The sequence below is a fragment of the Diceros bicornis genome, chromosome 12 (assembly GCF_020826845.1).
Source record: "Diceros bicornis minor isolate mBicDic1 chromosome 12, mDicBic1.mat.cur, whole genome shotgun sequence".
Lineage (NCBI taxonomy): Eukaryota > Metazoa > Chordata > Mammalia > Perissodactyla > Rhinocerotidae > Diceros > Diceros bicornis.
Genome location: NC_080751.1, coordinates 22,327,156 through 22,341,979, shown reverse-complemented (window position 1 = coordinate 22,341,979; position 14,824 = coordinate 22,327,156). Strand labels below are relative to the sequence as shown.

The following is a 14,824-nucleotide window of genomic DNA, read 5'->3' as shown; positions in this document are numbered from 1 at the left end:
TTTCCTGTTTAATGCCTCCAGCACTGGGGGAAAAAGGGCAAGTGTGACTTCCCTTGAGATGTAAATTAACCCTTTGAGCCCTGGGCACCTAAAGTGGCCCATTTCAAGTTTGTTGTTTTCCAGAACTCCCTTGTATCTACTGAAACTGGGAAGGCTCAGGGGGAGGGTCTGACTTCCAGAAACTATCTAGAAAGGGAGCCCAGTGGGGACAAGGCGTACTTTCTAAGATATGTGGCAAGCCTGAGGAATCTTGGTAACTTCCTCTTGTGTGTTTGCTTATCTCCTTTCTGTCTCCTTTTAGAGATTAGCAGTAACACCCATCCAACCACTCTTGTGAAAGGGACCACTTAATACCATAATTTCCTTTTGCAACTCTGAGGCCCAGAGAGGTTGTGCTATTCCGCACAATCATACAAAAAGTTAGGAGGTGACCTAGAGATTCAAGCACCCGTCTTCCAATGTCTATTCTTGTACACTTGCCACACTAGACTACTTGCACCTCAACAGGGCCCTTCTGGAAATCATGGTGTAAATGTAGGGATTAAATGAGATGATCTATTTAAAGGCTGAGCATAGGGCCTGGCAGAGAGTAAGCCCTCAAAAGATGTTAGCTGTTCATATCCTTTCTCATAAGTAATTCAAAGAAATGCATTTTGGGGTCTAAGGGGGTGGTACCTGACAGTTCTTTTGGTCCACATCCAGGCAGTGATGGTCTTCTTACTGTTGGGGCCCAGGGCAGGCTGCCCCCAAATATCCCACAAAGGCATATTGATTATTTTGAATTAGAGTTCCTTGAGAAAAGAGCTGGTACAAAAAGGGCATTCTGACTCTCCTATCTCTGTTCCTCCTGAATGTAGGAAATAAATCTCCCATGTGAAGGGTGCCCTTCCTGTACCTGGAGGCTAAGAGAGACATCCTTATCACCAAAGTTTGAGAATTCAAGGCTGAGAAGTCTGTATAAAGAAATCTTGTTACTTTTTTACTAATTTACTACCCCCAAAACCAAAGTCTGCTTAAATTCCTTACTAATTAATCACTCAAACCTAAGTTTCTTTGTCCTGTCAAATCCTCACAAATTTGTTTCTTTGTGTAAAAAGATAGGTAAACAGCCTGCTTTGTTCACTATCTGAGCATTATTTTTTATGATCTCCCATGCATACATATTAAATTGGTTTTTCTCCTGTTAATCTGGTCTTGTGTCAATTTTATTAATAGTCCAGCCATAAGAACTCAAGAGGGATAGAGGGAGGAATTTCCCCCTCCCTGAAATTACCTCATTTGGAAGCTGCATGGAACTGTCCTTATTCAGAACTATTCCCACGTGGGGGCCAGCCCCGTGGCTTGGCGGTTAAGTGCGCGAGCTCTGCTACTGGCGGCCCGGGTTGGGATCCCAGGCACGTACCAATGCACTGCTTGTCTGGCCATGCTGAGGCGGTGTCCCACATACAGCAACTAGAGGGATGTGCAACTATGACGTACAACTATTTACTGGGGCTTTGGGGAGAAAAGGGGAAAAGAAAAGGAGGAGGATTGGCAATAGATGTTAGCTCAGGGCCGGTCCTCAGCACAAAAGAGGAGGATTGTCATGGATGTTAGCTCAGGGCTGATCTTCCTCAGAAAACAAAAACAAAAACAAAACAAAAGCTGATGTGTTTCTGTAGCATATGAAGTCCTGGTAAGTATTTAGCAATAACACCTGGGTTGAGGGGTCTGGGTCCTTGGTATACCTTTAAAACCAGTGTGGGTGGCATATTCACCAAGAAAAGAGAAATTGGCTATGTGGCAGCTTTGTGCCCTGCTGAGTAAGATTACCATGTTGAAGGATGAATTTCTGGAGCCAGAGCTAGTGTGGGGTTCCACACACAGGTCGTCACACTGAAGAAGAACTAGTTTATAGGGAAAAGGTTTTACTCAGTGGATCCAAAGGAGCAGAACCTTGGTTCTTATTTACTGCTCCTGGGAAGGATGCCCAGCCCAGGCACCCAGGAGGAGGTTGTTAAAGAAAAAAAGACACTTGTTAAAGATGGTAAGGCAGACTTTATTCAGGACCATCCCAACAGGTATAGGGACCACTGCAATAGGATTTTACGGTGGGGGAGAGAGATTGGGCTCAACTCCGAATACAGCATGGGCAAGTGGGAATTTATAGCCAAGGAGCAGGGCCGGGGGTCAGTGTATGGAAAATTACTAAGAGGAAACATCAGGGATAAGAGGGGTTCTGGCTAAATGGACCTAATAGGTTTCTTGCTGAGGACAGGCCAGGGTGATCAGACATCATCTGGGGATGGTGGAGGATGAGGAACCTGATCAGATATTGAGGGTGGAGGGTTCTGGTTAAACTGACTTAGCAGGGTTCTTGCTAAAACTAGATTTTATGAGGAAGTGCACAGATGAACCTAGGAGAAAATTCAGGAGCCTGACTAAACTTCGATCAAGCAAAGAATCTTTGTCAAGGCTGTAGCTCTGACATGCCCCAGTGCTGGCCAGCTAGTGAGCTTCCTGGATGCCACTAACCTTTGTAAAGGAAGTTGTTCCTCTGGAAAGAACTGCAGACAGATTTACAAACACCCAGATTTGGGTGGGGGAGGAGAAGCATCCTACACAGTAAAGAGTCCTTGTCTTACTGAGAGAATTGGCGGGCCAGGAGTAAAGGAAACCCCGTGAAGAGAAACATCCATCCCCAGCGTAAGGGGACAGCTTGTATCTGACCACAGGAAGGCTGGAACATCACTTGGATTTCCTCGAGGAGGCGAAAAGCACCTCCTTTCCATTATGTCCTTTGTTATGAAACCATCTAGGGGAAGAGGGAGGTTTCCATCAGCCCCCGAAGCCTTCACAGAGATGGGCCTCTGTGCCCAGGGAGGCCAAAGGCCCAGGCTCAGATGCACGGAGCATACAGGCTCAGGGAGCTAGCTGCCTTGCATCCCAGGCCACCTGGGCTTTCCTCTAAACAGTGGGACAGAGAGGCAGAAAACCCCTGGTTCCTACTAACCACATTTATTATCAAAGTGATGAGTGATGAATTCTGGTTATAAGAAATTGACTTGGGAGAGAGCCTAGGATGGAGGCTCCCAGTTTAACTCTTTTCTGCCCTGCCCCAGCTTCACAGTCAGGATGATGGGAAGATCCTACCCTCACTTCCCCCTCCCCTTTTCCGGCCTGATTGGTCTGAGGAAGAAGTCTACAGAGTCGGATTATTTTTAGCCTTTGAGGCAGGCTGATTCACCCCTCCTCTCGCCCCTTCCTTTGAAATGCGGATTCCTTTTCGCTTTCAGCCCTGCTAGGGCGCTGAGTTCTCTCTAGATTTGTCCTTGAGCAAAGGAGCTCAAAGCTGCTCCCACAGCAGGGTGGCCAGGCCGTGGTCTGGTCCCGCAGGAGTGTGGAGGCTCAGCTGACCTGCCAGTAGGAAAGGTTTAAGGGAACTAGGAACTGGTGCTTCTGGCTGCCATGATTTAACGCATAGGTCCATTTGTTCATCCAAGCAGTATAGGCAGGATCCCATAAAACATTCAAGAGGGGTTGGAGAGACAAAGGGAGTGGGAGAGAGGGAGGGAGGGAGAGAGAGAGAGAAGAGAGAAGCAGAGAGAGAGACAGAGAGAGATAGAGAGACAGACAGAGAAAGAGAAGGAGAAAGATACATATAGAGAGAGACGGAGAGAGGATCAGCAGGAGGGTGTTATTTCCAAGGAAATATGGATTATTCAGGTAAACAGAGAAATACCCTTTCTACGATGAAAAATGCTCCCACCACAGTTTTAGTTACTTAAAAAAGAAAGGACTGTGTCTTTTAAAAAATTATCAAGAAATATTTCAAACATGTGAAAGAGTGCAGAGTACGTTATAACTCATGAGTATGAACTCCTAACATCTCAATTTAACATTTAGCCCTATTAAATTCTTTTTTCTTTAATATTAAGGAATAAAGCATTACAGATACCAGTTTAAGCCCTCTTGTGCTCTCTCCTCACTTCCCTACCCCATCTGAGGGGCTGTGTTTCCTTCAGTCCATCATAAGTAGTTTCAAAGCAGCAGGAGACATGGAAACTTGTAAATTAGCTGCTACCATTAAAAACATCCCTTTAACTTCTTTCTGTCTTGTAGGTCAGCAACGTCACCATTTCACCAGCACCATCATCATCAGTTTCGATAAAAAACTTCCTGTATCCACCACAGATTGCAATACAGTCTCCAAGTCATAGATTGTGGGTTCTGGACCAGGTCTGGAATAGGCCTTATCGATTACAGTTGAGAAAACCAAGACCCCAAGAGGTGAGGTGCATACTCAGGTACAGAAGCTGAGAAGGAGCTATGGGCTTTCCCTAGCACCCTAGCACCCCTAGCACAGAGAAGGTTCTCTGTAAATGCCCATTGCGTGATTGCCTCTGTTAATGAACGAATGAGAAGTCAAATCCTGTCCACAGTGCACGTGTGGTTCTGTGCCCTGAATTCATCCTGGTCAATGAAAATCTATTAAGAAGGAGTTCATCTTGTTACTTACTGTAATGAAGGGAATATTTCACAAAACTTTCTAACTATAGAAAAGTCTGCTTGGGATCTTTAGAATAGTGTAGTTAGGCAGTAGGTTTTTATTAATACGTAAGAGAAAATATTAGCTAGAAGAATCACGCATACAAAACTAAAGAAAGAAAGAAAAGTCTGAGAACTCATAATCAAACAATGTTTCGCATAGTCCAATAGAATCACCCAGAAGCTAGCTGCCCTGGGATGGTACATCCCATTCATTTATCAAACATCTACTATGTGCCAAGATATAAAGAATGGATAAATCACAGCCCTGCAAGAGCTGGGGAAAGTGAGCGCACATGCCTTTCGAGTGGCATTTATGAGCTTACTGGCTTGCTGAGGGGCACAGCTGGTGACTGTGGGAGAGAGATTTAAAAACCCCCAGAGATACCAGCTCATGGGTTGGGACTCAAAGCCAGGTTTCAGGTGCACCAAGCTCTAACCCAGCCCAGACTGCTTCCCAGACTTCTCAGGGGACGGCATCCATTTCTCCCCAGGAATGCAGGCTGTGCAGAGGGCAGGTGGGGGAGGCCTGGGGTGCTAGAGTGCAGGGCACGCAGATATCAAGACCACCTGGGGAGGGACTTCACGCTGTGGCTCTTGGCTGGATGGTCATAATGAGATCCAGTGCTGAGTGGGTGTCAGTCACCACCTTACTGGCTGAATCCTCATAACAAACCTGTAAAGTAGGGGCTATTAAACCCTCAGGGACAGATGATGAATCCAAGGCCCAGAAAGCTTAAGTAACTTGTCTAAGATCACACAAAAGGAAGTGCTGGAGCTGAGGTTCTTTCTCAGGCCGGGGACTCCACAGCCCATGCCTTTTTTTTTCTTTTTTTTAATTGAGGTATAATTTACGTACAGTAAAATTCACCCTTTTTAGTGGTGTACAGTTCTATGAACATTGAGAAATGCATACAGTTGTATAACCACCACCCCAATCAACCTATAGAACAGTTCCATCACCCTCGAAAATTCCCTTGGGCCTCTTTGTAGTCAATCCCCTCCTTCCATTCACCCACAGCCCTGTGGAGAATGGTTTTGCCTTTTCCAGAATGTCACATAAATGGAATCATACAGCATTTTGAGACTGGTTCCTTTCACTTAGCAAAATGCATTGAGATTCATTCTTCTTCTGTTCTTGTATACAGCTGATGTTTGTTCCTTTCTATTGATGAGTACTATTACATTTTATGGATGTACCAAGGTTTGTTTCCATCCACTAGTTGAAGGACATTTGGGTGGTGCCCAACTTGGGGAGTTTATGAATAAGGGTACATAAACATTTGTGCACAGGTCTTTGTGTGAACTTAAGTTTTTATTTCTTTTGGGTGAATACCTAGGAGTGGGACTGCGTAGCTCACGCTTCTGACCAGGCTGCATGATGCTATGGAACTGGATATTCAGGCCCGGGGAGATGTTAACAGCCCCTGCTGTAGGGAGGAGGGCACAGAGAAAAAATTTTTTTGATTCACACCCTTCTAAAAAATTCAGAAATAATTTTTTGTTCTAGTCCTCACATTTTTTAATATAGAAAAATGATAATGTTATAATCACAACAGTTCAAGTCTTAGGCTTAAAATATGATTTTTGATCTGTGACGAGTGCTAAAAACTAAACACTACTCTTTTTTGTGCCATTTGTAATCTTAGTTCTCACAACATAGACAAGACTCACCCCTCCAAACCACCCCCCACCAAAATGTACATTTCTGGACGTTTCCTACATCACTTTGAAAGCCATTATGGTCAGACCCAGGAATTCAAACAGAAGAAAGTATAGATGAGGTTTTCTTTTCCTCCTCTCTTTAGAATTCTGCTCTTTCCTCCTAGGTTTATTTTAACTCTAATTCCATTCACACCTACTTCCGCAGCCCCCTCCCTTATTCTCACCCATCATCTGCTTTGGAAGAGAGAGCTAGATTCTCAAATGGAAGCCTTCTTGCTATATTTGGTTAAAATCTCTATATTGAGTCTAGGGCACTTAGACATCAGCCAAACCACGGCACACCACTTTGTGTCCTGATGTGTGTATGTAAGAAGTGTGTGAAATATCCCACTTTTTATGAAACTGTTTTTCTCATTTCTACATAGTGAGTCACTGGCCCTCCCACAAGATGGGTTCTAGTGAATCAACAAAATGAAGTAGGACTTGGTGAAAAGAATTCACCTGCCATGGCTCCTCCATGTAGATCGAGGGATCATTTTCTCCTCCTTCTTTGGGCTGGATGTATTGAGAACCTCTCTCCAAGTTAATACCTGCCTGGGTACAATAGGAAGGTTCACATTCAAGACAAACATAAGCAAGGATCGAGGGAACCTCATTGCTGTGCCCCACGGGGTCATTTTCAGAAGCCAATCTATTTCGAGGTTTCTGAGTGCCTTAATCTGGGTTCTTCTGAAAGCAGAGCCTGATAGGAGTGCTTACATGTGGCTAGTCTATTTGAGAGTGAAACAGGAAAGGAGGAAGAGCCAACAAAATGATAAGTTATTGAATTGGCCACCACTAAGTGGGACCTTCTGAGAAGCTTTGTGAAATGCACCTCAGGAACATCTGGGGGTGGGGAAAGAGGAAATGGGGAAGCATTTACCCTTCTGCTCCCAGCCCCTGGTGGGCTAGTGTTGCCCCTTGGGCATCAATACCCCTGCGATCACCTGGTCTGTGGCTGAGTGTGGGGAAAGCCAGGGGCATGATCCCCACATGAGCCTGTTGGCTACACAGTGTCACTCCAACAACTGCTGGTGTTAGTTGGGCTTCAGATTCTCTTACTGAGTAAACAGCAGAGCAATTAGGAACCTCCTAGGACTCGGATCCAGCCTTTGTCTTCCTACAGCGCTGGCTGCAAAACTCAGTTGCCCCCTGTGAGCTGGCAAGAATGGTGGCTATGGAATTTCTATTTGGAAGAGGCCTGGGGGCAGCCGTCTGGTTGGGAATTGGGGGTAGGTCTTGAAGCTGAGTTTGCATAGCAGATATTGTTTTTACTTAGTCTGTATGTTTATTTAGGGGTCTCTTAGCTCTGGACACAGCCATCAAGGGCGAGGTCCTTTCCAGTAAATTCTATGCATGTAGCCCAGAGTCTTCAAGGCTTTCCATGCCTGATCTCTTTATAAAACCGGGCAGAGGGCCGGCCCCGTGGCTTGGTGGTTAAGTGCGCGTGCTCCGATGCTGGCGGCCCGGGTTCGGATCCCGGGCGCGCACCGAGGCACCACTTCTCCCTCCATCCTGAGGCTGAGTCCCACATACAGCAACTAGAAGGATGTGCAGCTATGACATACGACTATCTACTGGGGCTTTGGGGGAAAAAATAAATAAATGAAATCTTTAAAAAAAAAAACACAAAAAAAACCGGGCAGAGCTCTTTTCCTTTCTCTTGGCTGGGCTCTTTTCCTGTCTCATCCAATGTGCCAATCGGGCCTGCACTCTCCCTCCCTGGGGAGAAGGTGAAGATGAGCAAAGAAGAAATCTTTCCCAGCACAGGAGCTGCACATGAGGTCTTGATTGCCAGGCCTTCAGGGAAATATCTTCAACCCCCAAAGTTCATGACTCCCGGGTTCCAGGCACAACAGTGAGAGCTGGCGGTTTCACAGTGTGCTCTGGTGCCAAGTTTTCAGAGCGGGGAGCCGTGGCGGTTACATGCGTCATCTTACTCAATCAGCCCTCAGACCTGAAGGAAAGGTGACCTCTTTAGTAGGTGATTTGTATTTCTTTATGCATGTCTCAGCTTGAAAAGCAGCTTCAGCGACTGTCTCTTAAACCCTGGTTTTGCTCCTGGTCAAGGTATTTTTTTCGACTTGCAGAAGAGGGCAGGGCAGAATGATGAAGAGAATCATCTGGAATTCCCTTTGCTTATGTGTTTCCCCTTTCATTCTCCCTCCCTGTCCCTGCTTCTGGCCATTGAGTTCTCCCAACCTTTAAGCCCCACTTCCTCCAGGCTGTCTGCCCGCTCCAGTTCCCAGAGGTCACCTTCTGCTCTGAAAACAGCCCTTTTCTCACTTGGCCAGCCCTCAACTCACTTGGCCAGGCATCACTTCTGCCTGATGACCGCTCTGGTAATTCGTCTTTTCAGGTACTTCTACTTATCTTTGTCCCTCTCTCCCACAGAATTGCCCAGAAGCCGACCAAGAGACATGGTTTTGATTGCAAGTAGTTTATTTGGGAAGTGATTCCAGGCAGCATGGGGAAGGGAGTGGGGAAGTGAGAAAATATAGCACACATGAATGAGCAGGTCACCACTGGGAGCAGCTGGTCTCAGTCCCTCTGGGACCTCTGGGAGATGGCAGAAAGCAAACCTCAGAGTTGTCCCTCCTTACCCCCAAGTGCAAGAAAGTGGAGGTGTTTTTCACCATCTCCTGTTGCTCATTGCTTCAGCTTGCTCCCAAAGGCTCACCTCCCCTGTCCTTTCTTTTTTTTTTTTTTTAATATATATATATATTTTTTCCCCCCAAAGCCTCAGTGGATAGTTGTATGTCATAGTTGCACATCCTTCCAGTTGCTATACGTGGGACGCAGCCTCATCGTGGCCGGAGAAGCGGCGCGTCGGTGCGCGCCCGGGATCCGAACCCGGGCCACCAGCAGCGCAGCGCGCGCACTTAACCACTAAGCCACGGGGCCGGCCCATCCCCTGTCCTTTCAGCCTGCTCCCCACAGCCAGTCCAAGAAAGCTCCCAGGCTGAGAGTGAAAGGTGTGTGTAGAAGACAGCCTGGGGGTAGGTCATAGTCACCATTGGACAACCTGCCAGGGGACTCTGGGTGGGACAGCAACCATGAGAGCACTTATTATGAGTTACTTCTGTCATCTGTAAGAGCTGGTGGAGAAGTAAACCTCCTTGAAATGGTCCAAGGGGAAGGTTTAGGTGTGGGGAACATGCCTCTGAAGACAACCCTGCTGCCTCTGCAAAGGACGTGCTGTGATGTGGTGACTCTCAAATCTCAGCATCCGCCATGCCCTGCCAGCACTGAAGGTCAGCCCTGGAGATGCACACTGTGGCCTGAAGTCCTGAGAAGGGCTCGGCCCTAATTGTCCCACCAGGAGTTTGCAACCCTGCTGTGTTAGCAGTGCATGGCTGGGGCAGGAAAGAGCAAGCTCTGGGATTCAAAAAGGATGGTGCTGCTTCTGGCACCTCCCCCACCTTTTTAAACCTGAGGTAGCAGAGGGAAAGGAAAAATATGTGCAAAAAGCACAACAAATTAGGGGAAAAGATGTTGCAGTTCTGCCTTTATATGTTCTCCATTAAGTTTGTCTTTTCCCTGCCGTGATTGTCTGCAGAACTTCTGGTCGACAGGAAATGGGGTTGTGAGGAGAGCTGGAGAGAATTCAAGAAGTATTCCTTATTCCACAGTGAGCTTCAGCCGGCCCACTGGGGGCTCACAGGGAGTCTGGCGCATAGGCACAGCCAGACTAGGAGGTGCTAGACAAGGTGACTTAAAGGACAGCCCCAGGCTCACAACTCCTTGCACCCCCTACTCACCCCCATCTCTTATTCCTCCGGGTCCTTTTAGAGCTGTAGTAGTAACTTCATGCCTGCAATTTTGATTGTCTATATTCACCACTGTCTTTATCAGAGTGTATACTGGGTTAAATAGCGTACCCCACCTCGTGCACCCAGAACCTCAGAATGTGACCTTATTTGAAAATAGGGTCTTTGCAGATATAATTAGTCAAGAAGAAGTCATACAGGACTAGGAGGGGCTCTAAATCCAGTATGACGGATGCCCAATAAGAGGAAGGAAATTTGGACACAGAGACGCAGATACGCGGGGAAGCAGGCTGTGGGAAGGCAGAGGCAGAGACTGGAGAGGTGCAGCTGTAAGCCAAGGAAGGCCAAGGATTCCTGGCACCCACTGGACACTGGGAAGACGCAAGAAAGCCATCTCCCCTAGAGCTGTCAGAGGGAGCGTGGCCCTGCCAACAGCTTGATTTCTGACTTGTAGCCTCCAGAACTGCGAGACATGAGTTTCCATTGCCTTAGGGCCCCCAGATTATGTCGCTTTGTTATGGCAGCCCCTAGGAAACTAGAACAGAGTATAAACTACCTGCAGGCAGGGATGATGTCTTACTCACCTGTGCCCCCTGCAGTGTTTAGTTCAAAGCATGTTGCTTGACTCAAGATGTTAAAGGGATCCTCTTGAGAGTATACATTACCAGAAGGTATGGCCCCTTATAGCCTGGCTTCTGTCACGGCTGCAGAAATTAGGATATCAGATGCTGAGATCAGGGCTTAGGGGTTTGGGGCACCAGGCAGTTACCTCTTGGGAGGACTGGACAGTACTAGGGAAGGGAAACACTTAAGAGGGAGTTGAGAGTGAGCCAAGACTTCCTTCATCTGCTTCCCAGTTTTGGTTAGAGCTGGCCTGGTTTCAGGGCCCTCACATCTAATTACGTGGGTTCAAAACGGCTCAGACACTCCTCCTGGGAGTGGGGCAAATCCTCAAGAATCCAAGGTCCTGACCGTGGATTCCTCCAGCTGGACTCCAGGGGACTGGGTATCGCCAGGGGTGGGGATGAGGGGGTGGTGGTTTGGGGTTGAAGTCGGCTTCAGCAAATAGCTTATTGTTCTCTCTCACCCTTCTGTGAAAGAGGATCAGAAGTTCACTGCATGGCTCTAAGGAAGTTCCTGGCAGCTCTGTTTATAATAGCAAGATTTTGGAAATGATCCAAATGTCTGACAATAGATGATTGGTTAGATAAAGTATAGTTTAGCCAGACACTGGAATTCTATTCGGCCATTAAAAATGATGTCATGGACGATTGTTTATTGATGTGATAAAAGGATATAATATGGAAAACACATACACAATGTGTAAAATATACAATATTTTACATATATGATATAGGTACGATACCTGTATGCAGGCATAGGAAAACATCCAAGAGGAAATAAGACCGAGGTTTTAACAGGGGTTTTCTCTGGCTAGTGAGATTATGGATGATTTTCTGCCTTTATAACGGGCACATATTTGTTTGTAAACTAAAAACTAAAATTGTTTCTAGTTTTAAAAAATGCTTCTGCAGTCTTCTATAGGTTGAGCCATGAGCTTCCTCCCTCCTTCTCGCCTATCAGAACTTACTTTCCTGCATTCCTTTGCACAGGTTAGGGCTCTCTCTCTCAATGAGTCAACAGAGTCAAGACGGCGCAGAGAAAACCTCGTTACCAGGGCAGATGGGAGGCTTTGCGGCAGCTTCTGGCAGCCCCTTGGGAATCACCTGTTTGGTGCCACAGGCAGCTGGGGTCACCCGCAAGGGGCCTCCCACACTGTGATCCTTCCACACTGTGCAGGATAGAAGACGCTTCCCTGGCCTCGACTCCCCCAGACCATCCAACGCAGTGTAAGCCTCTCATTCCCTCCAGTAAATCTCGCATTGCTTGAAATCCCGAACTCCACACCCTGTCTCTGAATAGTGATTTTAAATGGTTAGAATGTTCCACTCCAGTTCAACTCAGCCAGCATTTATCTTACTGCTTACTTTGGCCAGGTGCTGAGTTAAGCTGTTGGGGAGCAACGATCACCAGGACAGGGGTCTACCCTCGAGAAGGGACCGTGGCTGATGGAGCAGCGATCAGGTGCCAAGCACTTTGTTGGGGCGTTTATATAGATTCTCACTTTCAATTTAATCGATACAGCAACCCTTTGGGTAAGCGCTAATATTTTTGTGGTACAGGTGATAAACTTAAGGTTTGGAGAGCGCTCACTACTTGTTTAAATAGCAAGATGGGATTTTTTTTTTTAATTGAACTACAGTTGACATACAATATTATATTAGTTTCAGGTGTGCAACATAGTGATTTGACATTTATATCCATTATTAAATGATCACCATTACAAGTCTAGCTACCAGCCGTCACCATACAAAGTTATGGCAATATTATTGACTATGTTCCCTATGCTGTACATTACATCTCCATGACATTTATTTTATGACTGGAAGTTTATACCTCTTAATCCCCTTCACATATTTTGCTCATCCGCGCCCCCACTGTGGTGACCACCAATTTGTTCTCTGTATCTATATGTCTGTTTCTGTTTTGTTTTGTTGGTTCGTTTGTTTTGTTTTTTATATTCCACATATAGGTGAAATCATATGGTATTTGTCTTTCTCTGTCTGACTTATTTCACTTACCATAATATCCTCCAGGTCCATCCATATTGTAGCAAATGGCAAGATTTCATCTTTTTTTTATGGCTGAGTAGTATTCCATTCTATTTCAGTATACGTACATATATATATACACACAGTGGTATATATACCACATCTTCTTTATCCATTCATCTGTTGATGGGCACTTAGGTTGTTTCCAAGTCTTGGCCATTGCAAATAATGTCACCGTGAACATAGGGATGCATATATCTTTTCAAATTAGTGTTGTTTTCTTTGGATAAATACCCAGAAGTGGAATAGCTGGATTGTATGGTAGTGCAAGATGGGAACTTAAACCCAGTTCTGTCTGATTCTACTACCACTACTCTACTCTAACTCCTCCTCTATTCTACTAGTACTAGTACTGCTACTACTCTACTATAACCACTACTACTACTACTCTCCTTTAACTACTGCTACTACTCTACTCTACCTATCTGGGAGTCCATTATACAGTGCTCAGTTAACAATATATCATAATTTACTTAACTATTCCTTATTTTGAATAACTGTAAAGTAGTTCCACTGTTATAAGGAGACACCGCTATAATCATGTGCATATACATAGCTTTTTCTGACCTTTTAAAGAAATCTTATACATACACACACATTATGTGTGTGTGAAAAGAAAGACTGGAAGAAAATACACGAAATATTTAACAACATTTACATGTGGGAAGTGGGATTGAACATGGGAGGAATAGGGAAAATGACTTCCACTTTAAAAAAAATAGACTTCATGTCCCTTGACTGATGATTGGATAAAGAAGACGTGGTATATATATACCATGGAATACTACTCAGCTCAGCCATAAAAAAACACAAAATCATCCCATTTGCAACAACATGGATGGACCTGGAGGGTATTATGTTAAGCGAAATAAGCCAGAAAGAGAAAGATAAACTCTGTATGATTTCACTCATATGTGGAAGATAAACCAACACACAGACAGACATAACTGTTTGGTGGTTACCAGGGGCAAGGGGGGTGGGGCATGGGCACAAGGGGTGGAGGGATGCATTTATATGGTGACAAACAATAACGTACAACAAAAATTTCACAATTAAAAAAAGAAAAAAATAGACTTTATCTTTCAGAGCAGTTTTCGGTTAACAGCAAACTGAAGGAAAGGTGCAGAGATTTCCCATACAACCCCTCCCTCACACTCCCAGCCTCCCCACCAACCACATCCCCCTACCAGAGTGGTACATTTGTTACAATTGATGAGCCTACATTGACACATCATTATCACCCAGAATCTGTAGTTTACGTTACAGTTCACTCTTGGTGTTGTACATTCCATGAGTTTTGACAAATGTATAATGACATGTATCCACTATTATAATATCATACAAAATAGCTTCACTGCCCTAAAAATCCTCTATGCTCTGCCTATTCATCCTTCCCTCCCCACAACCCCTGGCAACCACTGATCTTTTTACTGTCTCAATAGTTTTGTCTTTTCCAGAATGTCATCTAGTTGGACACCATGCAGTTGGAATCATATGTTATGAAGCCTTTTCTGATTGGCTTCTTTCACTTAGTAATATAAGTTTCCTCCGTGTCTCTCCATGGCTTGAAAACTCATTTCTTTTCAACACTGAATAATATTGTCCGGATGTACCACAGTTTATTTATCCGTTCACCTACTGAAGGACATCTTGGGTGCTTCCAAGTTTTGGCAATTATGAATACAGCTGCTATAAACATTTGTGTGCATGTTTTTGTGTGGACATAAGTTTTCAACATATTTGGTTAAATACCAGGGGAAGCAGTTGCTGGATCATATGGTAAGAGTATAGTTTTGTAAGAAACTGCCAAAAGGTCTCCCAAAGTGGCCATACCATTTTGGGATTCCACCAGCAATGAATGAGAGGCCCTGTTGCTCCAGATAGTCACCAGCATTTGGTGCCATTACCATTTTGGATTTGGCCATTCTAATAGGTGTGTAGTGGTAGCTCCTGGTTATTTCTTTGTTTATTTTTTGGTGAGGAAGATCAGCCCTGAGCTAACATCCATTGTCAATTCTCCTCTTTTTGCTGAGGAAGATTGGCCCCGAGCTAACATCCGTGCCCACCTTCCTCTACCTCTACCATCAAGCCTGCCACAGCATGGCTTGATGAGCGATGCTTATGTCCACTCCCGGGATCCGAACTTGCAAA

The 14,824-nt window shown here is 45.3% G+C and overlaps 1 long non-coding RNA gene across 3 annotated transcripts in view; it reads left to right on the top strand.

Moving 5' to 3' along the window:
* Nucleotides 1-14,204, top strand: part of LOC131411900 (uncharacterized) — a 32,504-nt gene extending 18,300 nt beyond the window's left edge. The window contains exons 2-5 of one of the 3 annotated variants that reach the window (XR_009221662.1): nucleotides 4,102-4,286; nucleotides 11,615-11,851; nucleotides 11,999-12,086; nucleotides 14,131-14,204. This is a non-coding gene — a long non-coding RNA (uncharacterized LOC131411900). Of the gene's footprint in view, nucleotides 1-4,101; nucleotides 4,287-11,614; nucleotides 11,852-11,998; nucleotides 12,087-14,115 lie in introns of all 3 variants that reach the window. The other 2 variants (XR_009221661.1, XR_009221663.1) reach the window with 2 other exon arrangements.
* Nucleotides 14,205-14,824: the final 620 nt, after the last annotated feature.